The following is a 26611-nucleotide window of genomic DNA, read 5'->3' as shown; positions in this document are numbered from 1 at the left end:
ACTGGTAAGACTACTTCTAGGCCATACACCAGCTGAAAGGGTGTAAATCCTATTGCATTTCTCACTGATGTCATATATGCCCACAAGGCCGAGTACAGGATTAGGTGCCAACTCCATTTGTGGACTCCAATAATCCTTTGCAGCTTGCACTTCAGGACCTTGTTGATGACCTCAACTTATCCGTTAGCTTGCGGATAATACGGAGTAGAACTATTGTGGGACAGTCCTAATTTGGCTGCCAATTCAACCATCATGTAATTGCAGAAATGTGATCCATGATTTGTGACTATAGCTTTTGGAGCACCAAATCTAGAGACTACATGATTGAAAAAGAAAAGAGCAGTTGTTTCACCGTTGTTGTTTAATGTAGGCATCACCTTGGCCCATTTTGTAAAATAGTCAACTACGACTATGATATACCCATGCCCCCCAGCCGAGGTGGGGTTACATGTCATGAAATATATGCCCCATTTGGCGAATGGCCCAACAGCAACTACTAGATGCAGAGGTGAGGGTGGTATTCTGGTTTTGTGGTCAAAGATTTGACAAGCATGGCAACTTGTGACTGCGATTATGTAATCTTTGAACATAGTAGGTCAGAAGTATCCTGCTCGTAAGATCTTTTGCGCCATAGCGTAACCAGATTGATGCCCCCCACACGCGCCCGAATGGCAGTAATTTAGGACTTTTTTGGCCTCCTCATGGGTGAGTGTTACACTAAAAAATGTCACCATGACTATTCACAGTTAGTATGGCTCTATCAACAGTCATGCTATCCTCCTGAGCAAGTCTTATGCCTCTGCTCTCCATGTCAAACTCCAAAAAGAGAGAAAGTCTTTGTAAATGTGTTTATCTCTGGGTACGCAGATTCTCTCGGCCTTACCTGCGTATATGCACCTAATGTTCACAAAAACTGCGTACTTGTACGCTCTGTATGTAAAGGGACAGGTGCGTACCCCTGTAAAGGTCAAAAGGCACGAGTTTCATCTTTAAAAAGTTACTTGTGGTCATTTCTAGAGCATTCTAGAAGGTTGTTTGATGTGTATTGAGCGCCTCCAGATGGTTCATGTACCCCTATGAAAGAGGAACTTATCCCATCAAGAGAGGAGCTATCCCATCCAAAGAGGGGATTATCCCATTGATGGTGGACCTGATTAACTTCCTCTTGAGCACTATAAATATAGGCATTGGGCCAGAAGGAGGGAGAGGTTGAAAGCTAAACATTTCTAAGGGTAGATGCTGCTGGAATTAGGACTCCCATTTAGAAGCTTGTGAGGAGAGATTCCCATCCTTACTTGTTCCATTTGGAAGTGGGTGAGCTTTGTCAAAGTAAAGGAGAACTCTTGATGGACCCTGGGAGGGACTTGCACAACACCAAGGCTCAAGTTGTAATTGTTCCTTTTGTTTCCTACTAATGCAAATGAGTCCATTCTTCTCAATAACTTGTTATTTATGAGTTGTTTCATATACTCCTTGGTCTATATGTTAAATATGTTTTATTTTATGAGATTATCAAGTGCTATTTAATCGTTTGATTGTTAGTGAATGCAGGTTTCGAAGTGAAGGAGGAGCTCATCCAAATCGGCGAGGCTGGACTACTACAACAGCGTTGGACTACAGGTAGGATCTAAACACTTGATTTCTTGTATGGTAAATGCATGTTTAGAGAAGGATTGCTCTTTTTTGTCTTGTTTGTCACTAGAGAGTCTTAGGCTCCTAGGGAGGTTGATTGTGTCCGCACTATCGACTCTTTCCGCCTGACAAAATGGCGACTCCACTGGGGAATCCATTGATGTGAAATTTTTTCCTTTGTATGCAACTTTGATCTGAGAAAAGTCATTTATTTTCTGGTTTTTGCCTGTGTGACTTTGTATTTGGGTGGGCTAGCTTAGGGTTAAATTAGATTTAGTTTTTCTTGGTTTTTCCAGTAGTACGCACCCTCTGAGTATTGCACAGTGCGTACTCGTATGCACTGTCGCTATGTGCACAGAGCGGGCCCGCACCTGTCTTAACAGGGTGCCTGCGTACCCTGCTAAAGTTAAGAAATTTCCATTTTTTACATTTTTCCTCTTAGATTTTGCTTTTTCTTAGTTTTTGCTGCCCAGATCCTTTAGTCTCCTGTCAAAGATCTTCACCTGAACTTGTTTCGATAGCATTGAGTGTTTTAGTGGATTTCATAGAAGTTTAAGCCCTAGGGTTTGATTTTTGAGTAGGTCCTGCAGTGACTTTGGCGGTAGAAGTTGTCAAACCTTAGACCTCTCTGGTTTTGTTAGCCTTCTTAGAAGTCGGACCTGTCATAAAGTCTACCTGTGAGAGCAACTTATCTTTGAGTTGTCTCTTTGGCAAATTTCGAAGTGCTTGTTGATTGAGTATTTAATTCCATTTTACAAAAAGAGCAAAAAGATTTGAGTTTTGTTTTGACTGGGTTTTTGATTCTGCATTAGCTGGTCCTTGGCTTGATTAAGGTCAAGTAAAACAACCTAGAATCATCCTTGTAGGATTTTGCCTCGTTAGGTTTACTTTAGAGTAAATTTCCTTTTGATTTTCTTGTGAGTCAATGTTTCATAAATTTTATAGATTTTGAGATTGATTTTCGTTAGAATAGATTTATATGCTTTATTAAATTAAAAATACAAAAACATCTCCTTTGAAAAGTTTTGTTTCAAGTAGCTTTTGGAGTATTTTGAGGGAAAAAGGATTTTTTGTGCACGTAATGAGTGGTCATGTTTGTATGATTGGAAAGATAAAGAGAATTATTTCTTTGATTGTCGTTACTAAGAAAGTTGTTTTCTATAAAATTTGCATTTTCCAACTCTCTTAGTTAGGAGGTTCATTGAAAGAGAAAAGTAGTGTAAATCATCCTAAGTGCATCTTTGTAGTGGTTTGAGTCGAGTCTACACACCATTGGTTTCATTTCCACTACCTTTTGTCTTAAGGAAACCATAAAATTAACGCTTAAAGTAAAATCAACGTAGTAATTTTTATTTACTAGGGCTCTGAAACACCAATATAGATCAGGCTAGTGTCTTGGAGTAGGAGAGTAATTAACTCTCCAAGACAACAAAACCAAACAAGTAGCTTATCTTGTGATAGAATAAATCCAATTGTCTCATTTGTACTCTGGGAAAGCTCCTCTTAAAGGAGAAGCACGAGCTCGTGTCCGAACCAGTGAGGGGATCAATCCTCCCTCGTTGGGAACGATGCCATACACGCACGTATTACAAACGGTAAACCTCGGATTAACCATTGTCGAGGAGCCAGGGGTCACTTGTCGGTAAACCTTGGATTATTGTCAAGGAGCCGGCAAGGGGATTGAGCTTGATACTCTACCCTTGCGTGCTGTCGGAGTGTAGACTGTTCCCCCAGGTGCATTTGTTGTGGTTGGTAACCTTAGTGACCATTATCTCTAGGATTCTACCGAGGTGACGGTGGAGGGAAGATCCCACTGTACCTGGAGCAGACGTCGGCTAGACTCACTTGGATTTTCCGGGGGGTTCACTTCACTCGAGACGGTTAAAGTGGAGGAACTTGTGCCGGTCTATTCATTAAGCAGGTTGCCGGGGTAACTGTTCCACCTGCCACTTCTGTACTGAATCCGGCAATGTTGGGTTTCATCTCTAACTAGCGTTTTCGGTCTGGAAGGTTACTGTTTGTGCTTGGTTTGACACCCTAGATTCTTTAGGCGTGTGATTCAAATTTGTTTGTTTCTTTAGAGACTTTAGGTGGTTTGATTTGAGATTTTTGCTTTGTTTTCGTGTGTAGTATTTAAAAGTTTTTAGCTGTGGCGGAATTATCGAGACAGTCCCGTAGACTTCGGGGCAAGTCACCTGAGATTGTTACCGGAACTGATTTCTTGAGGAAACTCCGTAGATCGCGGGGTGGACCTCCTGAAGACGTCCTGGGTCATTACGAAGGTTTGAAAGTCCTCGTAACTCCTCCTAGTGGCAGTAGAGTAGGTTCACCTGAAGAAGGAGAGTCTTCGTTGGTAGTCCATCCAGATTACCAAGGTTTAGAGACAGGTTACAATCCTGAAGCTGTTGCAGTTTCTGAGCTTACTGGTAGTTTTTCATCTACTAGTGATATAGGCGAAGAACCTGAAATATCTGAACCTGTTACTCCAACTTCTAGTGTTCCTGATTCACCTAGGATTGAAAGAGTCATAACCAAGAATCTTCCTTCTGGTTTGATAGCTATTGAAGAACTTACTCCAGCAGAAGAAGTAGGCCCTGTTCTTGAAGATCAACCTACTCTTGACTTAAGAGAGCGTGAATCTATCTTTTACAGTCCACCTAGGAGTACTACTTGGTACCTTTCGTTAACTAATTATTTAGACAATTCAGGGATAGGTTTTTCTCCACCTCGTACTCCTTATCCACCCGGAGGTATTTATACTCCTGTAAATATGTCTAGTTCATCGTCCGTGTCTACTCAATCTCCTGAATCTTTCTTGTATGGTGGTCCTTCTGTTCCTACTGGGTATCAATCACTTTCTGGTACCTTTGCGGGAGCATCTCCTCAACCCATTGGACATGGGTCATTAGCTGGAAGCAATGGTAATAGACCGTTGGGTGTAGGAGACATTTATATGATGTCAGGTTCAATTCCCGGTTCTCAACCTCAAGGTGGTCAATTTCCGCCTGGGGGGCAGCCTCAATTAATGCCTGGGGGGCAACCTCAAGGTACTCAAGTTGCGGCTGGGGGGCAGCCTCAAGGACAGTATGTACCTATGGTGCAATACGTTCCTCAGGGTCAACCCCAACCTCAATATGTACCTCAAGGTCAACCTCAGTATCAATTTATGCCTCAAGGTCAACCCCAGTATCAGTACTTACCTCAAGGGTATCTACCCCAAGGTCAGTACTCGAGTCAAGGTTATCAACCACCTCAGGGTCAGTCTTATGTTCAAGGTCCGGGAAATGTACCTTTCAATTATCAACCCTACCCTCAACCTGGTTACGGATCTCAGTATCCTCAATCTGTTACGGGTCAATACCCCGGAATGATAGTGTGGGATCCATCACAAGGTCAACAGGTGTTGCAACCAAGTATACAGTTGTTACCTCAAACTGGACAACCTGTAGTTTCTGGTCCACCCCAGCAACCGCAACCTGTCCAGTCAAATGTTCAAACTTCTGTAACTTTGGTAGTTACTCAGCCGCCAATCGCACCTAGTACTCCATCTCAAACGGCTGCTGCAACTACCGCAACATCTACCACACTTACTTCTGGAGTATCGACAGCTCCGGTTTCTACTGTCTCTGCAACCACCCCTCAGACATCTGTACTGTTGTCCGGATCTACGATTCAAACCACGGTCCAGATGCCTGTAGGGCAGCCTGGTTTAAGTACTATTGTAACAAGTCAACCACAATTTACTTATCAACAGGACCAGGGACAGTACCAATACGGGCCTGCTGTCCAACAACCGGTTTACCAGTATCAACCGTATCCTGGGTATACTTATCAACAACCTCAACAACCCCAGTACGGTCCGGTTAATCCTAGTTTTCCAGGAGGATATAATATCCCGAATGCGATTCCTGTTCCAAGTTATCCTGGATATCCTCCTCCTGGAGCTGGTCTTGTGACCCAAAGTTTTAGAGATCCTAACCGGCAATTGCCATTTATCGCAACTTTGGATTTACCCGACTTGACGCGCCTAACGAACGATCCAATAAATTATCTTCCGTTCTGGCCGCCAATGCCAAATAAGTTGCCCAGCGATATACCCAAGTTCAAAGGTAAGTCTGGAGAGGATCCATCAAATCACGTGATGACTTACCACCTCTGGTGTGCTTCGAATTCTATCTCGGATGATTCGATCCACTTACGTCTTTTCCAGCGTACGCTCATTGGTCTCGCGGCCAAGTGGTACATTGAGTTACCACGGGCCTCTTTTTATAACTTTAGCTAGTTAGCTACCTCGTTCCTAACTCATTTTCAGTTTCCGGTTAGATACGATAATGGTATTGAGTTATTAACTTCATTAAAACAATCGACGTCCACTTATATTTCTGATCATATCCATGAATGGAGACGTCGAAGACGTTTAGTGAAAGTTTTTATCCCGGACCAAATCTTAGCTGAATGGTTTGTCAAATCATTATTACCGAAGATTACTGAAGATGTAGCTAAGGTCGGAGTAGTTACTGAGGAGCAAGTCATTGCTCAAGCCCAATATCTTGACTTAGTTTACACTCAGTCGGGTACGTTACACGAGAAGATCCCAGATCTTCCAAAGTCAAACCAAATCGCTGCTGCTCCTTTGGGATCGCATGCCACTGATGGTATGATTGGTACGGTGAACACAAAGAGCAAGAAGAAGTCTTCCAAGAATTCTACTTCTCCTATAATCACCTTGCCTGATTCCCCGACAGGAGAGTCTTCTCCTGAACTTTCCGCCGATATTCATGCTGTAGAGTCATCTACGACCAAATCAAAAAACAGTGGAAAGAAGAAAGGAAAGAAGAAGACTAAAGCTGACAAGGCTCTGAAGGAGAAAACAGAAAAGTCAGAAACCAATGACGAAAAGCGCAAACCTCGATATCCTTGTCTTATTTGTGAAGAAGATCATTTTACAAGAGATTGCCCTCATTGGGCCGAGGTTGTGAAAATAGTCAAAGGTTATCCCACTCCTGCTGTGTTGAAAGATCCTTTTCCAAAGCAGGAGAGTAAGATGATAGGTTCTTCCTCGACTGCCAGTGAAGAACCCATTTTGATGATGTCTCATGTGAGGATTGCGACTCGGTCGCAAGATTATGGTAGTAAGAATCCTGTTGATGGTAAAGAAGCAGAATCTTCTCATTCTAATCCATCAACTTCAGCTCCTGGTTCCGATCCACTACAGATCGAAAAACCTAACCCGGACTTAGTAATCAAACCGCCCGCCAAGGGTGTACTTCGGAGGTCTGCTTTCAATCCACATGCGAGAGCGGCCCAGAATTACAACATTGTTGAGGACTTAGCTGTTTCACTCTCAGCAATGTCGGCTTTAGAAGTGCTGCAATCATGCCCAGCACAACGAAAATTACTTTTGTTGGCTATAGGAGCTGTTGATATTCAGGACCCGAACCTGATAATCTTCGATCTAGAAAATAGTACACCGCGTCTCCCTCATCAGATGGCTTTCCAGATTCCAGTGATAGTCAAAAACAGGCCTATTCATCGGACTATGATTGATGAAGGAGCTTCTACGTGTATTATGTCGATTCAGTGTTGGAGATCGCTTGGTTCTCCTTCGCTTAACCAATCCCCGACCATCCTTAAGGCCTTTGATGGCCGTGGGTTCCGTCCGTTTGGTATTCTACAGGAATTGCCTATAGGGGTAGAAGGTAAAACCGTTAGTCTGGATGTGGAGGTGGTTGATGCCCCTCTAGAATACAACCTTCTTTTGGGTCGAAGTTGGTCATATGCTATGACAGCGGTCGTTTCATCAGTCTTCAGGGTAATAAAGTTTCCACATAACGGCAAGATCGTGACAATTGATCAGCTGACATAATTTTCAACCGACCCAGCCTCTTCAGAGAGTATCCAGCATGTCGGTAAGACAACAATCCCTTATAGGGACGTTGGCGTAGGTTTAGTTAAAGATTCCGGTTTACTGGGAACTTTTCCTTTCCCTCCAATCAACACAGACCCTTCATTTGCATCAATTCATATGATTACATCAGACACCATTATTTACGACGATCCTTGGATTGTCCCATCTGAATCTGAGATAGACTCATTCGGTGATGCTATGCCTTTGAGTCCATATGAAATTGCTTATGAAGCCGTCGTGTCTTTTACCGACTCACATTCAACCCAAATCGACCAAATGAATGTGGTCAGTGAGGAATCACTTTTCACACCAACCTCAGAACGGATAGCGTTTCCCGAAGTCGTGTCATCTGACGAGCAACTTCGCGAAATCCTAAGTGTAGATGATCTACCATGGGAAGATCTTCATCATAGATCTTCGTTTTTACCTGAGGGCGATGTCTTTGAAAATGATTTTTCATTAATCTTTACCGCTGAATATGTCAAAGAAGCTCAAAATCCAACGAAACATCCTGATTCAGAGTTGAATCTAGGGAATATTTCTCGTACTGTTCCCATTGACATTTCAGTGAAGCTCGGAATTGTTGAGAACATTCATATAGGTGCCTCGTGTACAGATGATGAAATTCAAAGTTACAAGGCCCTATTCTAAGAATTCTGCGACATGTTTGCCTGGTCCTACGAGGAAATGCCAGGAATCGATCCCGCTATTGTTGTCCATGAAATCAAGACCTACCCGGATGCTAAACCCGTCCGGCAACGGTTGCGTCAGATTCACCCTCGAAGAGCAGCTGCCATTAAAGCAGAAGTCGAAAAGCTGTTGAAAGCAGGTTTCATTTATCCGATCCCGTTAACGAATTGGGTATCGAATATTGTTTCGGTTAACAAGAAACAAGGAACAATAAGAATCTGTATCGACTATAGGGATATCAATCGAGCTTGTCTAAAAGACAACTATCCTACGCCCTATATCCATCAAATAATTGATGATTGTGCCAGAAGTGAAATGTTTTCCTTTATGGATGGTTTTTTGGGCTATAATCAAATCAATATTCTACCTGTCGATCAACCAAAAACGGCATTCATTTGTCCATGGGGGACATTTGCTTATTGCAAATTACCCTTTGGGCTTAAGAATGCCGGAGCCACTTTTCAACGGGCGATGTCTTATGCATTTCATGACATCAAACACATTGTGCAGCCGTACCTCGATGACTTGCCTGCTCATTCTTTACATCGAGCTGATCACCTTGTCCACTTACGAGCAATCTTTATGAGGTGTAGGCATTATCGTATTCGGTTGAATCCGCACAAGTGTGTATTTTGTATAGAAGCAGGTCGATTGCTGGGATTTGTTGTTTCAAAAGCCGGCATTCGTGTTGATCCCTCGAAGGTCGAAGCTATCATCAAATTGCCTCCTCCTTCGAGTTTGCGCCAACTCCAAAGTTTGCAAGGGAAAGCAAACTTTTTACGCCGATTCATTCCAAACTACGCCGAGGTCACCAAGGGTTTTACCCGGTTGTTGAAGCAGAACGCTAAATTCTCTTGGGATGAGATTGCTCAGCAATCTTTTGATGCACTTAAGCACGCGTTGACCCATGCACCGTTGCTGCATCCTCCCAATTACAACCAGGACTACTTCTTATACCTCGTAGCTTTGCATTCCACTATTAGAATGGTGTTAGTCCAAGAAGATGAATTCAGAATGGAACATGTGATATATTATCTTAGTAGGACGTTAAACCCCACTGAGCTAAAATATTCGCATGTGGAGAAATTGGCCCTGGCAACCGTTCAAGCTGTCCAGCGTTTTCGTCACTACATTCTTCTCCGTAAAACTACAGTTATTTCGGATTGCAACCCTATGATTTATATTTTGACTAAACAACTACTAGGGGGAAAGTACTCTAAATGGATCGTTATCCTACAAGAGTTCGACTTGGAGTTTGAGAAGTCCAAGTCTAAGAAATCCTTAGTTTTTGCGGAATTGATGTGTGATTTCCCGCGTGCTGACACGGAAACTGTGGCAGAGGAGTCCATCGCGGACGAATCTTTGTTTCTTATCAGTACTTTAGATCCGTGGTATGGGGATATAATCATCTATCTCCAAACCCAAACCTTTAATCCTGAAGCTTCAAAGTCAGAGCGTCGAAAAATTCGATTCCAGTCCCAGCAATACAAAATTATTGGAGATACACTTTATCGCCGGGGGGCAGACTTGGTTTTTCGACGTTGTTTAACTCACGAAGAGGCTGAGAGAGTTTTGAATGATTGTCACTCTGGAGCGTGTGGCGGTCATATGTCTGGGTATGCCACAGCTCAGAAGGTGTTGCGTGCTGGCTATTTTTGGCCGTCCATGTTTAAAGATTGCATCATTGCGGTCCGAAAATGCCACAACTGTCAAGTGTTTGATCGCAAGATGCGCGCACCACCTGCTCCTCTCCACCCTATAATTGCCGTTGGTCCTTTCGCCAAATGGGGTATCGATTTTATAACTTGTAACCCTCACTCGGCCGGGGGGCATGCGTATATCATCCTCGCGGTTGATTATTTTACTAAATGGGCCGAGGCGATGCCTACATTCGACGCAAGCGGAAAAACAGCTGCAGTTTTCGTATTCAATCACATTATAACTAGGTTTGGTGTCCCACAAGCGATTATCACTGACCATGGGAGCCATTTTCGAAACATCATGATGACTGAGCTTACAAGCCAGCTTGGTTTGCGCCATGACAGCTCTACTCCTTATTATCCACAAGCCAACGGTTTGGTTGAGTCTATCAACAAAGTTCTCGTTATCATGATCCGACGAATCATTGGCATTCATCGGTCGAATTGGCACAACATGTTATTTTCAGCGCTATGGGCATACCGAACCTTAGTAAAAACATCAACAGGTTTCACTCCTTTCCAGCTAGTTTATGGCTTGGAAGCTGTGTTACCCATTGAATGCGAAATCCCATCACTTCAAATGGCTGTCGAATTACTCCCAGCTACTTCCGAAGAGGAGAAACATTTATTATACTTAGCTCAATTAGATGAGACTCGACGTGACGCTGCATTGGCAATCGAGACTCACGCGAAGCGAATGAAAGCTCAGTATGATAGAAATGTGACCCCTGGAAGTTTTTCGGAGGGAGACCTAGTGCTATTATATGATCAAGCTAATGATAAGCTAGGTGCTGGAAAATTCGTTCCTATGTGGCATGGACCCTACATTGTAAAGCGAAAGCTAGCAAAAGGGGCCTATGAGCTAGTAGATTTTGATGGGGACTCTTTGGGTAAACCCAGAAATGGACTTTACCTAAAGAGGTATTATGCTTAAATGGTGGGTATGGAGAATTTTTAGTTAGGTTAGGTTTTCTTTCTAGCTAGTATGTTTGTTAGTTTAGATAGTGTGCTTAGCTTAGAAAGTGTGTTTTTTCGTCGTTATTCTGGCTTATCTTGGTTTTACTCTTGATATTGCAGATGTCGACGCCTCTCCAAACGTACATTGGATTTGCTGATGGTGCTTGTCGTAGTACACGGAATATCTCTTCCGCAGCTTGGGTTATCTATTCGCCCTCTGACGAGTTAGTTTCTATGCATGGGGTGAGCCTCGATCAAACAACGAACAACATTGCTGAATATAGTGCAGTGGTTGAATTATTGTCTGAATCTATTTCATTTGGAATTCGACGTTTGATAGTGAGGTTAGATTCTGAACTCGTTGTATTACAGCTTAATAGAGTATATGCCATTAGAAATCCTGTGTTATTAAGGTTGTTTTTGAGAGTGCGTCTCTTGGAACGTGAATTTGATTACATTGAATATCAGCATATTCCAAGGTCTTTAAATACATTAGCAGATGCAATTGCTTCTCGAATGTTGGACAGACATTTGCGATAATCATGCAAGTAAATTTAAAAACATTTCATCACATATGTTAAACAAGATAAGCCGGTAATAATAATATATAGATAGGAGTGTGTCAAAAATATACATCGTCTTTGATCATAGGTTGAAAAACACCTTATGATCGGCAAAAATGATAAGTACAAAAAACCAAAAATGTCATATGTGTCTACAAAAGTGACTAGTCAATCACTGGTGATGCTCTCTATACGACACCACTGCACGGGCTACTCTACACAAAAAGCTCCTAAAAGGTCATGGGACTGCGACTACATAGTGCTGCAATCTGATAGGAATGTCATCTATAGTCGTCTCTGGTATACCCGCCGTCGGACGCTCTAGATCCTGCTCCAACTCAGCGAGTGTCTGCAACCGCGTCCTGTGGGGCCGGTGCTGGTGCAACTGGCTGTCTCCTCTCAAAAGCCCGGAGATTGGCTGGACGCCGTGGACCTACATCTGCATTTTGAAACATTTTACTGTCAGTTTGAGACGATATATATAAAAAACAAAAAAAAAATAGATAATTTAAAAACTTGTGAAAAATGAAAGTACCTCTGTCATCCCATTGTTCTCCCTGTGGAAGAACCATGTCCGGATCATTCCGAAAATCCATTCCAGCATAAGGAAAGTCTTGAATAGCAAAGACCTGGTTTTCCAACCAGTGAAAGTAACCATCAGGAAATCGAACAACTGCTGCTCCCTCATCAGGATGTCGGGCCATTACCGCAACCCATCTCGTCAACTTAGGCTCCCGAGGAGGCCCAACTGGAACAGTAAGATGCTGGGGGACCAGCATTGGAACTCTCTCTAGGGCAAAGCTCACAACCAAAGGCCCATATCCAAAGGTCTTCAGTTGTCCGGTCTTTGCCCTAGTCAGTTGGCCCTTCATATTGGCCAACACAGCATCACACCAGTTGAAAATGGTGCCTTGGTAGCAATCTATAGCCATCCGCATTTGGGACCCGGTGGCATGGTGCAAAGCGGCGGCGCCGCAAAGTCTGGTAACAGTGAAAGCTATCACCATAAGTTCAGGTCGGGATATGTACTTGATTTCTATCCCCTTCTCCTGGTTTTGGTTGTTACACCACTCTAGCCGGAGACTAGTAAGGGATTGGCCACCCGGCCTAGTCCCGAATAGAGAGAGTTGCTCGCCCCTGTTAGGCAAGCCAGTGAGAAAATATATGTCGGAGGACTCTATCTCGAGCTGGTGTTCTCCGATGTAGAAACATTGATCCTGAACATTCCACCTTTCAACCAGCCACTCAAGGAATGTCACCTGGCCCCTCATGTCGGGTATGGCCCAGTACTTGTACAGACCGCATGCTTTTAACGCATCAATAGAAGGTTGATGATTTATTGCGGCCAAATCAACGTCCTCGTGTTCTCTTTCTCTCCAATCTAGCATGGTGAATGCCCTACACACCAAAAAACAATAGTTAGAATTCATAAAATTAAATTTGGTTGGTTGAATTGGGAGATTGGGGTTTCAAAATGCATGTTTCGCGGGGTACGCACCCCGCGTTCAGGACACAGAGCGGCGGTACGCAGCTGGTCTGAAGGCGGGCTGCGTACCCCGACCTTTTTCCTATATACAAAAAAGGTCGGGGCCCGCGGGTCACCCATAGGGCACCTGCGTACCCCGAGAAACATATCTTAAAACCCTAAACCCCCTAAAAAATCAAATTAAAACTGGAAATGAAATTCTAAATGGATGAAATTGAAGAGGAGGATGTTGTGGAATACCTGAAAGAGACGGCATTCGATTCTGATGGTTGGATTCTCTGCAATGTCCACGGGAAGTTTTCTTGCCAAAAGCCCTTTTTTCAACCTCAACAGTGAAATGGTAAAAATGACATGGTAAAAGGTCTTTTTATAGGTTTTTTGGATGAATGAATGCTAGGTTTGTTTATTTTTCACCATGGAAAGATGTTTTTCAATGTATTTTTGCCCATCTTAAACAGGTATGAGTAATGTGTTGTTTTTGTGCAGGACAAAGGGACTTTAGGGTAAATTATCATTTTTCACGTCAGAGTCATCTTTTAAGCCCTTTTCTGACTCCTAAAATATGAAAAGATTGCCGAGCGTTTCTTTTACACTCGTTAAAACGGAATTAAAAGACGGTCCCCTTATAGCCCTTTTCTGACCGTAAAAACACGAAAAGATTGCCAGGTTTTTGTCGTTTCAAACTCGATATTGGAAATAAAACGACGTGTCCTTGATCGCTTTTTACTTTTCAGGTCAACGACACTAACATGAAAGTACTCCTTGGTCGCAAGATCAAGCGGTTCTCTCAGGTATTATTTTATACTTTTTCGGGCTTGGGAGACACAAATTTATGAAAAAGTTCACCTTGGAGTCTTCTTTAGTTTTTCAGACTCCCTAAAAATTGAAAAACGCCGAGTTTCTCCTATACTGGACTCGTTAAAATTTCACAGTAAAGGACCTGTTCGATTACAAACAAGAACGGACCACTCCTTCTTAGAGTCCGAATCTAAACTAAGTTGGACTCATCCGAAGGATGAGCTTATAATCAAGCATATGTTATCCTCCTCAAGCTTGTTAAAAATAAAGAGGTACTTGCCAGAAATGGTGGGGGAAAAGAGAGAAGAATGAGCCTATTTGTTATCCTTTGGCTCAGAAGAAACCTTATTACCACTCTTGAACACGACACTTTTCATTCACCTGGGTTGGGAAATCCTTTGCTTCACAGTTGATCAAACCACATTGAAAGTCTTCAGCCGGGTTCCGGGGATTAACTTTGAGTCATTTGTTACCAAGCCATCTGTTGTGTCGTTATGTATTCAAGAGGTCTGCAAATAAAACTTTCATCTGCAAAATACTTGTCATCCATTTTGACCATCCCTGAGTCAGTCCTTACTGCAATATTTCTTCAACTTGAACTATGATTTCGTGTTGCGGGCTTGCCTGCAACGGGTCGCTTTCTATCGACATCAGCACATTATCTAGAAAGATGACTTAGAGATCGTCAGTACCTTGAAGTCTGCATGCATCAATGGCAGGTTTCTCGCCTTTGATGTCAGTTTACATCATTGACTTTCAATCGAAGGATTCCGTGAAATGTTCGACATCAACTCATTCATTCACATCTCATGGATTGTACTGGGTACTTTGAAAACCATTGACATTACTGGTGGTCTCTCTCACACTTGTTAACAGTTTACATCATCGACTGGTAATCAAGTGGTTTCTACCATGTTCGACATCAACTCATTTATTCACATGGCTAGAATCGTACCAATTCGGGAAGTAGAAATGAAGACCCTGGATCTAGTTTCCACCATCCAGGCTGCGAGGAGTTTTGTATTCATTATCTAGTAGACTAATCATAAACAAATGGCTACGTCCATACTGTGTCTACAAAAAGTCTATGATTATGATGTACTGCAAGATCATTCCTGTATCAGAATAGTTAGTCTGTTAGATAAAATTTTGATCTGAGTATGGGAATGCCTACCTCAGCGATGATATAATCTTATACATGTATTTTTGTGTTGAAAATTGCAGGTTCTGACCGGGCTCTCCACGAGATAATCCTTGAAATGATAAAGCGCTTCACCCTTCCTAGATAATACAAAACCCTAATCTACTACAGGCTTCGCACTTTAGGGGGCAATCTGTTACACTAAAAAATGTCACCATGACTATTCACAGTTAGTATGGCTCTATCAATAGTCATGCTATCCTCCTGAGCAAGTCTTATGCCTCTGCTCTCCATGTCAAACTCCAAAAAGAGAGAAAGTCTTTGTAAATGTGTTTATCTCTGGGTACGCAGATTCTCTCGGCCTTACCTGCGTATACGCACCTAATGTTCACAAAAACTGCGTACTTGTACGCTCTGTATGTAAAGGGACAGGTGCGTACCCCTGTAAAGGTCAAAAGGCGCGAGTTTCATCTTTAAAAAGTTACTTGTGGTCATTTCTAGAGCATTCTAGAAGGTTGTTTGATGTGTATTGAGCGCCTCCAGATGGTTCATGTACCCCTATGAAAGAGGAACTTATCCCATCAAGAGAGGAGCTATCCCATCCAAAGAGGGGATTATCCCATTGATGGTGGACCTGATTAACTTCCTCTTGAGCACTATAAATACAGGCATTGGGCTAGAAGGAGGGAGAGGTTGAAAGCTAAACATTTCTAAGGGTAGATGCTGCTGGAATTAGGACTCCCATTTAGAAGCTTGTGAGGAGAGATTCCCATCCTTACTTGTTCCATTTGGAAGTGGGTGAGCTTTGTCAAAGTAAAGGAGAACTCTTGATGGACCCTGGGAGGGACTTGCACAACACCAAGGCTCAGGTTGTAATTGTTCCTTTTGTTTCCTACTAATGCAAATGAGTCCATTCTTCTCAATAACTTGTTATTTATGAGTTGTTTCATATACTCCTTGGTCTATATGTTAAATATGTTTTATTTTATGAGATTATCAAGTGCTATTTAATCGTTTGATTGTTAGTGAATGCAGGTTTCGAAGTGAAGGAGGAGCTCATCCGGATCGGCGAGGCTGGACTACTACAACAGCGTTGGACTACAGGTAGGATCTAAACACTTGATTTCTTGTATGGTAAATGCATGTTTAGAGAAGGATTGCTCTTGTTTGTCTTGTTTGTCACTAGAGAGTCTTAGGCTCCTAGGGAGGTTGATTGTGTCCGCACTATCGACTCTTTCCGCCTGACAGTGAAGCACCTTCTTAGAACTGTATCAATACTGCGACAGTAAAGTGTATTACCGACGATCATGTAGTCTTTTTCTTGGTATCGAGTATGTCATTGTTATGAGCAAGAGGTATTAGGCCTGTATGTTTAGGTTTGGAGATAGATTATTATATCTCCATACCACAGATTGCTTGATGATATCAGAAACAAAGATTCATCCACGATTGATGCTTTGGATGTTGAATTGTTGGACGACGATGGGAAGTCGCATAGTAACTCCACGAAAACTAGGGATTTCTTTGATTTGGATTTTACGAATTCCAGATCAAACTCTTGCAAAATGGATATCCATTTTTAATATTTTCCCCCTAGTAACTGACGCGACAGAATGTAAGTCATAGGGTTGCAATCTGACGAAATGGTAGTTTTACGAAAGAGGATATAGTGTCGAAATCTTTGTACTGCTTGAACAGCTACAAGAGCTAGCTTTTCAACATAGGAGTACTTGCTTTCTGTATCATTTAAGTTTCGACTTAAATATAGACAGGATGTTCAATTCCATTGTCTTCTTGAACTAAAACCATTGCGATGGGCGTATTTGCCGCAGCTAGATACAGGTTAAAGTATTTTTGATAGTTAGGAGCGTATATTAATGATGTTTTTATTAGGGATTCCTTTAGAGCATCAAAGGAAGTTGCACAACCTGATCCTAGTTAAAGGGCACTTATTTTTTCAAAAGACGCGTATAACCTTTAGCAAGTTTGGCGTAATTTGGAATGAATCTCCTCAGAAAGTTTGCTTTCCTGTGGAGTTTCTGAATCTGAAGAAAATTTGAAGGTGGAGGCATATCGATGATTTCCTGAACCTTACATGGGTCGAGTTGAATTCCGTCCTTAGAAACTATGAAACCAAGTAAACAAACAGAACCGACACAAAACACACACTTGTGCGGATTGAGTCGTATCTTGTAGTGTCGGTAACGTATAAATATAGCTCTCAAATGCTGCGGATGGTCAATCCACTTTCGTAAATGAGCTGGTAGATCATCGAAATATGGTTGAATGGTGTTCTTGATGTCGTGGAAGGCATAATTCATTGCCCTCTGAAAAGTATCCCCTGCGTTCTTTAAACCGAAATGTAGTTTGCGGTACGCAAATGCGCCCCACGGACATATAAATTCAGTCTTTGACTGGTCCTGTGGGTGGATATTTATTTGATTATACCTAGAAAATCCATCCATGAATGAAAAGATTTCGCATCCAGCGCATTCATCAATTATCTGGTCGATGAAGGGTATATGGTAGTTGTCCTTTGGACAAGATTGATTTACATCCCTGTAATCAACGCACACTCTAATTGTTCCTTGCTTTTTCATCACAGGAACAATATTCGATACCCAATCAGTTAGAGGAATCAGGTAAATGAAACTAGCATGCAAAAGTTTTTCAACTTCTGCCTTGATGGCAGCGGCTTTCTTCGGGTGTACCAGCTGAAGTTGTTGTCTTACCAGTTTGACATCTGGATACATCTTGATTTTGTGTTCAACGATGCTCGAGTAAATGCCTGGAATTTCTTCATATGACCATGCAAAGACATCTTTGAATTTGCGAAAGAGAGCACAATATATTTCCAGTTCTGAAGAAGAGCAAGATTTTCCTACATGAATATTCTCTACAACATTAGGTTTGGTCGAGATATTTATGGTGATAATTTCTTCAATATTGGACAGATTTCACTTAGAATCCACCGTATTTACAGTATTTGATAGAAAATCAAAAACTGAAGGATGATTAAGGTCGTTGTAATAATCTTCATGGTAATCAGAAAGATGGGAACGATGGTGGTAATCTTCCCATGGTGCCTCTCATATCATCATTGACTTAATGATTCCTTCGTCTGTAGAATGTACATTCGACCAAGGATCTGAAGAGGTGCCATATTCGTTAGACCTATCTATCCAAACACTCGATGAGCGTTGATTTGGGTTTGCCCCCCAAGCCAAGAAAATTGATTGCTACAATATTTCTATTGGGCTTGGAGGCAATACCTGGTGATGATCCATGCTAACAAAATTTTTAGAAATCTTCTGAATCCTTGTAGATATAGAAGCTATCATATTGTAGGTTTCCACCGCGGCCACTTCCGGCAGATTAACTAGAGGTGGTAGGGAAAATGTACCCATTAAGGTAGGGTCTTTTAGGAGGCATACTCTGATATTTTGAAGCGATTGAGAGCTTCCATGGATCATTGGAATGCTTCCCGTAACTTGTGAACTGTTGGGGAGGAAGGTTTGTTGGTCAACGATTGTAATTCCTCCTTGGAAGGGAAATACAATCTTTCTAAATTATGTTGCCACAACAGTAGCCATAGCATAAATTCAGGGCCTTCCCAGTAGGATATTGTAATTGAGGTTTCCATCGATAACTTCGACGTTAATTTCTACTATCTTGCCCCCCAGTTCAACTTGCAAGTTACTTAAAATCTTGTACAGGGTGTATGTTCATCCATCAAATGCTTTTAATGTCATTGATGATCTTGACAAGTGTGGTGAGCCTAAAGTTTTCTAGCAACTCATTGACATAATGCAGGTAGATGCCCCCTCATCAATGATTATTCGATGAATAGTTTTGTTGAGGGATTTCACTTGTATGAGGAAAGTGAGTTGAGCTGGTAACTGAGGTTCGTATCCTTTATGATTAAAGGCCACAAGATTGGAATCTGCTGGGTCAATCCCACCTATTGCTGATAATAGTGCCTGCTTTTGGGAGGGGCAATTTTGCAGTACTTCAAGTGTCGACATAGCAGATGGCAATTGGGTCAGATCCTCTACTATATTATAATTCTATGTCTCTCGAGCATGAGGATTAAATGTCGATTTGTGTACTACTCCCTTTGGCGGCTTTATTGTCAGCTCAGGAATGATGGGTGGCATAACTTCAGTCGAAGTTGTTGTCGAACTACTAGGTTGATCTATAGCCTTGTTTTTCGATAGCTGTGCATTTCCATAATCTTTATTCCTTGTCAATATCAAAGCATCATTTTTCTATTTCAAAATGGAAAACATAAGCACTTGGGATGGGGAAGCATTGTCGCTAGCAACCAAATTGGTTTTTGGGTTTGGAAATGGATCAGTCAACACTGCTGAGGTATTTGAACTCTTAAAGAACTTCTTGATCTCAGCTTTATGTGGACAATCTTTCATCTAATGGTCCTCATCACATATAAAACATGGATGAATAGGTTTCTTTTGCCCATAAGGGTTTCTAGAAGATTTTTTAGGAGATGAATCATCCTATTTCTTCTTTTTATTTTTCCCTTTCTTCTTTCCCCCTGGTTTCTTCGGCTCTTTGCCTTTGTCGGACAACACGACATTAACCTCCGAGGTAGGAAGTTTGTCATTTGCCTTTTTACTGGAAACTGCAAGGGCTTTACTAGATGGGGCCTTTGCGGTTTGCGTACTTGAGGTGCCAATCACGCCATCACCGGCATGAGAGTCCCTGTTCGATTTAGGAGGAGGAGGAACGGAAAATTATGGTCTAGGAGCATCAGGAATTTTGTCATAGAGCATGCCAAACTGAGTATAGATCAAGTCTAGATATTTTGCACGAGCAATGACTTGCTCTTCAATGACAACTCCTCCCTTGGCCACATCTTCTATAATAGAAGGTAACAACTACTTAATAAACCATTCAACTAGAAGCTGATCAAGAACATATGTCTTTACCATTCGATGACGATGTCGCCATTCATGAATATGATTAGATATTTGAATGGCTATTGTCTATTTAAAATTGGTGAGGAGTTCTGTTCCTGTTTCATACCTTATAGGTAACTGAAAATGGGCTAAAAAGGTGGTGGCGAGGGCGCTGAAGTTATCGAGTGAAGCTCTAGGCAATTCAATGTACCATTTTGCCATCGGACCAGTTAATGTTCACTGAAAAAGGCGAAGCCTAATCGAATCATCATTGAGAGTGTTGGACGAACACCACAGATGAAAGGTCATCACATGATTCGATGGATCTTCTCCCGGATTTCCATTAAATTTAGGAATATCTGACATAAGTTTATGAGGAATCACTAGCACCAAGGGGCGTAAGAAATTGGATCATTTGTTAGCCGATTCAGATCTGGTAATTCTAAAGTTGCTACAAAAGGCAACTATTGATTCAGGTTTGGCGAAGCATACCCAGGATAAGATGGGATCACCTGAGTAGTGGGTCTTTTCATACCAGCATAATGTATTTGATGTTGATAACTTTGATAAGGTTGATGGGCATAACCATTATAATATGATTGTTGGTAACCGTTTTGAATATACGGCTGCCCATTACCTGCAAAGCTTTGTTGCTCAGGTCCTCAGTAAGCTTGCTGGAATTGTGGTTGTTGATATTGCACCAGCCATGGCTGTGAGACCATTTGTTGTTGTCCAATACTGGATGTTTGACCAAGATGAGGGGTAATAGTACCCGTTTGAGCTTGAGTCGCTTCAGTTAAGGAACCACTAATTGGCGGCTATGATTGAGTCGCAGAGACAAGAGGCTCTTGTATTACAACCTGAGAGACTAGAGGTTGAAATACAACAGGCAGTGCTTGTACTTGCGACACCGTCACAATAGCCGGTGTAGTGGGAATGTTCGACACAGGTTGATTTTGTTGCATCGAATATACAACTCTTGGCTGCTGAGGCAATATTGGTATCCAACCACTGGATGAAATTCCATCTTGACCCAAATTTTGTTGTGCACTCTCATATGGTTGCTCTCCCAAAGGGAACAATGATAAGGCATACTGCCCCCCATATGGCGGAAATCCCGTGTTCAAAGGGTAAATTGGTCTTTAGATACTGGACTACCCAAATTGATACTGTTGTGAAGGATCAATTTGCTGAGACTCATTTTTGCATAAATACTGAGGCCGTAGCCTTGGATAGAAGCTTTTTTGAACTTTGGTATTGCTCTTGTAATTGAGAAGTACGAGCTAGAGCTCGGTTTTTGTTCCTTTTTGTAAGCCAATTTGGCATGACATCAGATTATGAATAAAGAAGGCAGATTTTGATCTAGTTCTGAGTTTTCTCAAGGAGCTATAGCTCTCAGGTTAGGGCCCAACTTGAGAGCAATAGATCTCCTCAGTGTTGTAATGTTGTTGCATTTCGTTCCAGCACTTTGAGTTTTACTTTATCATGCAATTCGAATTTACAGTTGGTTAATTTAGACTTTCTTATGAGATTACATAGGATTAGTTTATGGTGAATTTGTTTCCAGCTGCTTAGGTTAGAAGAGGATAGATATAATCTATTGGAGCTCCGGAAAAAGGTTGTAAAGGCTCACTGCCATCTCTGTTAGGGATTGGGGTGCAGTCCATAACCAACCACCAAAAAGAAACGCAGATTTTCTCACTTTCGTGCAGGCTGCTACATAGACATTTTCGTCGAAGATCCATCCATGCACTTTTGACATAAACCATACTTCTACATTTCACTTCCATGCACAAGTTTCATTTCTTGGTTTTCCATTGCTGATTCATAGGTTTCATGGCACAGTTATCATAGGTTAATGAATCCTCATTTTGGTGCATAAATCATTTGTTTCATTTACGCTGCTCCTTATCATTCCACTTTCTTCTTCTTCTTGATCTCCCCTCAAGTCACCTATTCGGCCTCTGTCCAGCTCATTTACTCTCCAACTCATCCATTATTCACTTAGCTCCATCTACTTAAACTTTCGTTGATCCCATCCTTCCATCCATCAACCCACTGCATGCACTCTTCCTCCCTCTGATCTTTCTGCTCCTGAGCCATCACCAGGTCCATCTCCATCTCACCTATCCTCCCACACTACTCCATCACTTCACTATCTCCCAAAACCTCCATGGCCAAACATCCTGTAGAATTGCACAACCTTCCTGTAGAAACCCCTGAGTTTCCTGTAGGATCCCCTACAGACTTCCTGTACATAAGAAATTCCAGATAAGATTTCGGACGAACAAATAGGAACAGACCATGCTGCTGAAATAATCCCTAGGTGGACTCCATCTAGAGGTTGAGATCTAGTTGGGATAGATGGTATACCAGTGAACATTGTCAGAGTAGTGGTAGGATGTTCTACTGCTGCTGTATTAGATGACACAGTCCTAGATGTCAATGGTTGTTCAGACATATCGAGTCTATCCAAAAGATTTCCTAACAATTCGACAGGAACTTGCGATGAAGGGTGACTAACTTCTATAGTAGAAGGATATAGGTGGATCCCAGATCCAAAACGCAATGGGGTACTAGATGGAAGATCCTCCACAATCTCTTCTATAGCAATCAGTCTAGGTGGAAGAGGTAGACTGTCAAGTCCGTGAAATATTTCTGGTGTCGAAGAAGGTATAGACTCTGCAGCGACAGATGTTGGAGGGGTGACACCTTCCGAATCAGCCCTAGATCGAGATGGTTCAGGAATAGAAGTGTTTACCATTACACTAGGATCAGTTCTAATGTCCTTTTGTAACTGCGGAACTTCTTCTGTAGAGGAAGGGGTTCCAGAAATAATTGGAGTAACTAGAATCTCTGATGATGTTGAAACACAAGTTTCAAATAAACCAAGAGACTTTGACCCAGTTAAATGAGATTTCTTGGCCCAGAGTGGTTTTGTTTCCGGAGTCAAAGATGATTGACTTGTAGTCTCCGCGAACGACGGGGTTTTGATTGACTTTCTTCCACGATTTCGGATTACTTGATCAACTAAAAATTAAAAAGGGAAAATGTTATTCCAAATTAAATGAATTTTATGACGCTTTGACACAACTTACCTTTTCAATTTTTAAGAGTCGAGAAAAAGCTAAAGATGACTCTAGTTGCCTTTGATTTTTAATGAGCCTGAAGTGACAAGTGCTCATATGGACATTTTCTTTTAGGGAGTCTAAAAAGGAGCGACAGTGACTACTCTGGAAATCTAGATAGAGGGATTACCAAACCAATCGCAAAACTGCAATATACTTTTACGTATGGTAGTCAATCTTCCTGAATGTTGTGTTTAGTGCATTACAATCGATAAGACAACATACACGGCTTCCTAAGGATAAAGGATATCAGCCTATTGTGGTCTCCCAATATATAATCGACGATACGTGGGAGAACAAGCCCATACTGGAGCTTGTCATATCAAAGAGGAGGAATCACCCAACCTACGATGAAAACGATAGTTACCAGGCTTTACGATGCCAGAATACGTCTCTAGCCTAGACTTCTAGATGTTGTGCATTAGGTTCTAAAGCGTTTTTATGTTCATTGAGATTTATTTTACAATTGATTTTTCTTAAGAAGTTTTCCTTTCAAGGTTCACTACGTGATGTAGATGTACAATTCCTAAATATGCAATCTAAGATGATAAATAGTTGTTTATTTTCTCTTAGCACTGAAAATCCTAGCTACTAGGGAAAGAAGAGTAAGATTCTTTCAACATAGAGCAGAGAACACACACTAAGATGCACTTTTCCTAAATCAATTTCCGCATGCAGTCTAAATGAAAATTCACATGCATGTATTTTTTTTTCAGTTTCCTTAATGTGAGAATGACAAAAAGAAAACTAAGTACAGATCTGAACTACTTTTCTTCAAAGCGACACTTTAGCAATTTCTTTTCAAAAAACGAAAGGAAGACTAGGACGACACTTTCAATTTCGAATGGAAAACTACTTTCGACACTTCAAATAATTGATAATTCAAATAAAATACAATGGCAAAAGTGTAATCGACTATCTAAAAGAGGAAGACTTTACGACACTCTTTCGTTGACTGAAAACGACAGTTGCAACACTTTCAAATCAAAAGACGATAGTTCGATTAAGCTACTTTTTGCAAAGGAGGACTGTAAATGATTAAAAATACATTAAAAAAAATACATTCACAATTCCTTATCAATGGAGGTTGAATAATGTAAAGGAAGAAGGCTTCAACAGTGATATACTGATCATAGACAGCAAAACTACTGAATAGAGCTGAAAACAATGAAGAAAAAACCAAAATCTAGAAGCGGAAACGATCTCATTCAATCATCGCACTTTCCTTAAGGGAAACAAGGATGCATCTCACCTGCAGCACACGGGAGGTGTGATGCATCTAGACTACCAATGAGAGACAGTGCGATGGTCCAGGGATGATACTGAGCTTGGTTTTCACTCACAATTTACAACTAAGTTCAGGGATTTAGGCTGACCTTATGATAGACAGTAAACACAAAGTATAGGGGCTGATCTAATGAGGTTATTTGAACTACCACAGGACACTTAGGATGTTTGCAAGTCAGATGTTCAATTCATAAACCAACTTGGATATTGACTGAAGCAGCGTTGATCTACTTTGCAGTTGCATAGCAAAAGCAGTTTGAATGCTAGCTGGCTTAACTTCAGGCTTTGTCTTTAGTTTATAAAGCAAACAACAGTAACAAACAAACAAACTATTAGCTCCCCATTGGTGTCGCCATTTTGTTTCCAGGAAAACTAGTGTCTATTCAGAGCTGCTAGTCCCACTAAGATGGGTAGCTATCTTAGAAACAAACAATTCAAAGTAACTTTTGCTTTCCTTTATGAGAGATAGATGAGAGAGAAGTAGAGAGCACCAACCTTAGTCTTTCGCTCAGCTCCTTACTTGTTTCCTCTCTCCCTTGATAGAGCTTTGCCACTCCTTCCTCACTTGTCCCACTTCAAAGAACACCTGTAGAGTCAAAGCAACAAAATACCATCAAAGCATAGAGATCTATAACCATAAGCAATATAGGATCATATGTACATTAACCATACAAATGCATACACAACTACAAGATTCAGAAATATACAAGTATATGGAGGAAAACTCAAATAGCTTTATTGATAGAAGTAGTAGAAGAGAGGATTACAACCCAGCTATCTGATCCAGCGCCATCCTCCCAGCATGAAAGCCTTCTTCACCTCATGAAAAGCTATATCACCCAACAATACAATGTTTCACTGAGAAACCAACAACACTTCCTTACAAAAAACAAAATTCCAGCTCTCGGATCTCCGAGATGAGGGATCCATATATAGATATTTGCAGGGGGGTGAGTTAGCTTCTAGGATTTTGATTAGTGTCATTTCACTGATAGTTCTTGGTTCCACTTGGAGATTTCATGATCTCTTACTCATCCCTGGGCGAATTTAGAGAAGCAAGTGTCATATGAGCAGTTTCTAGAAGATTCTTTGGGTTTCCACCTAGCAAACTGCCTCTACCATTTGTCTGCTCTCACTCATTGCACCCTACAGAATGGAATTTCAGTATGCATCGCACCCTCTATGTGTAGCAGGTGAGATGCATCACACCCTCAGCATGGAGCAGTCTGTATGGTCCAATTTTGACCAGTTCTGAGCAGTTTTTCAGGGAGAACTTCTGGGAAATGATGTAATCAATTGACCTTGATCCTTTAGGGTATGAAACAACAATTTTAGGGGTTTAGAAGCCCTTAGTTTATGGACATATGTGATTGGGGTTGCAGTTCCCAAATATGTCCATAACACTTATAGAATTTGTTACTAAATTCATGAACCATCTAAGAGCTTTATCCTTCGATGTTGCGGGAAACAAATTCAATTTTTGAATGTGTAATTAGTAGCCATAATATCTACAAATGACTTCAAATCCAAAAAGAAAGGTTTCTGGGTCCTCTAATCTCATACCTTTGAAGTTAGGAAGTACAGATGGAGGGATGTTCTTCATATGAACATTCACATCAGTTTCTTGAATGTGAAATCCAAAAGGATCTTCTTCATTGTGACCATCTCCATCCACTTCTTCAACCTCTTCTTCTACTTGCAAAAGTAAGAATTCATGATGTGGATATGTGGCTCTTACTACACCACGTGATATGGTGGGGGTGGTAGGTGATTGAATTTTTTATTTTTTATTTTATTTATATTTTTTTTTAAGAAAGAAAGAGGCTCCTATTTACACATCCCTGACAATGGCGCCAAAATGTTTGTCAATTTAATTGTCTTAAATTGATTCCATAAATTATCAACCGAAGTTGGTAAACTTGTGAAGTGCAAGTGCACAATATATGCTAGAAGCCCTTTTGATTAAATTGGATTATTAATATGAATGATTGAGTTATTGAAAATTCATTTCTAAGCATTGTATATATTTCATATTTCAAAATGAAATCAGTATTCCTATATAGTGAAATGAAACTAAAGCAAACTTCTTACTTGAAAAATGGAACCATAGAAAATCACACTAGCAAAATGAAACTATAAATAATTCAGACTTGCAAAATAAAATCACTCTTGCCAAATGAAACTAAAATAAACTAACACTTGCAAAAATAAAATTAAGCAAATCCACACTATCTTATTAAAGAAACTAAATTGATCTATTGCATCACACTTCTAGATTTTTTAAAGCAGAATTACCTATCTATTGATCTATCATTCTTACATAAACCCAAAGATGAAATTGAATTCTAAAATTCATGCTTGAAAATGAAACATTTTAGGAATGAAAATTCATAAAGAAACAC

The sequence above is a fragment of the Pinus tabuliformis genome, chromosome 2_2 (assembly GCF_031772625.1).
Source record: "Pinus tabuliformis cultivar Carrire ecotype Pingquan chromosome 2_2, CPIR1, whole genome shotgun sequence".
In the NCBI taxonomy this organism is placed as follows: Eukaryota; Viridiplantae; Streptophyta; class Pinopsida; order Pinales; family Pinaceae; genus Pinus; species Pinus tabuliformis.
This window is presented reverse-complemented; position numbering follows the sequence as displayed.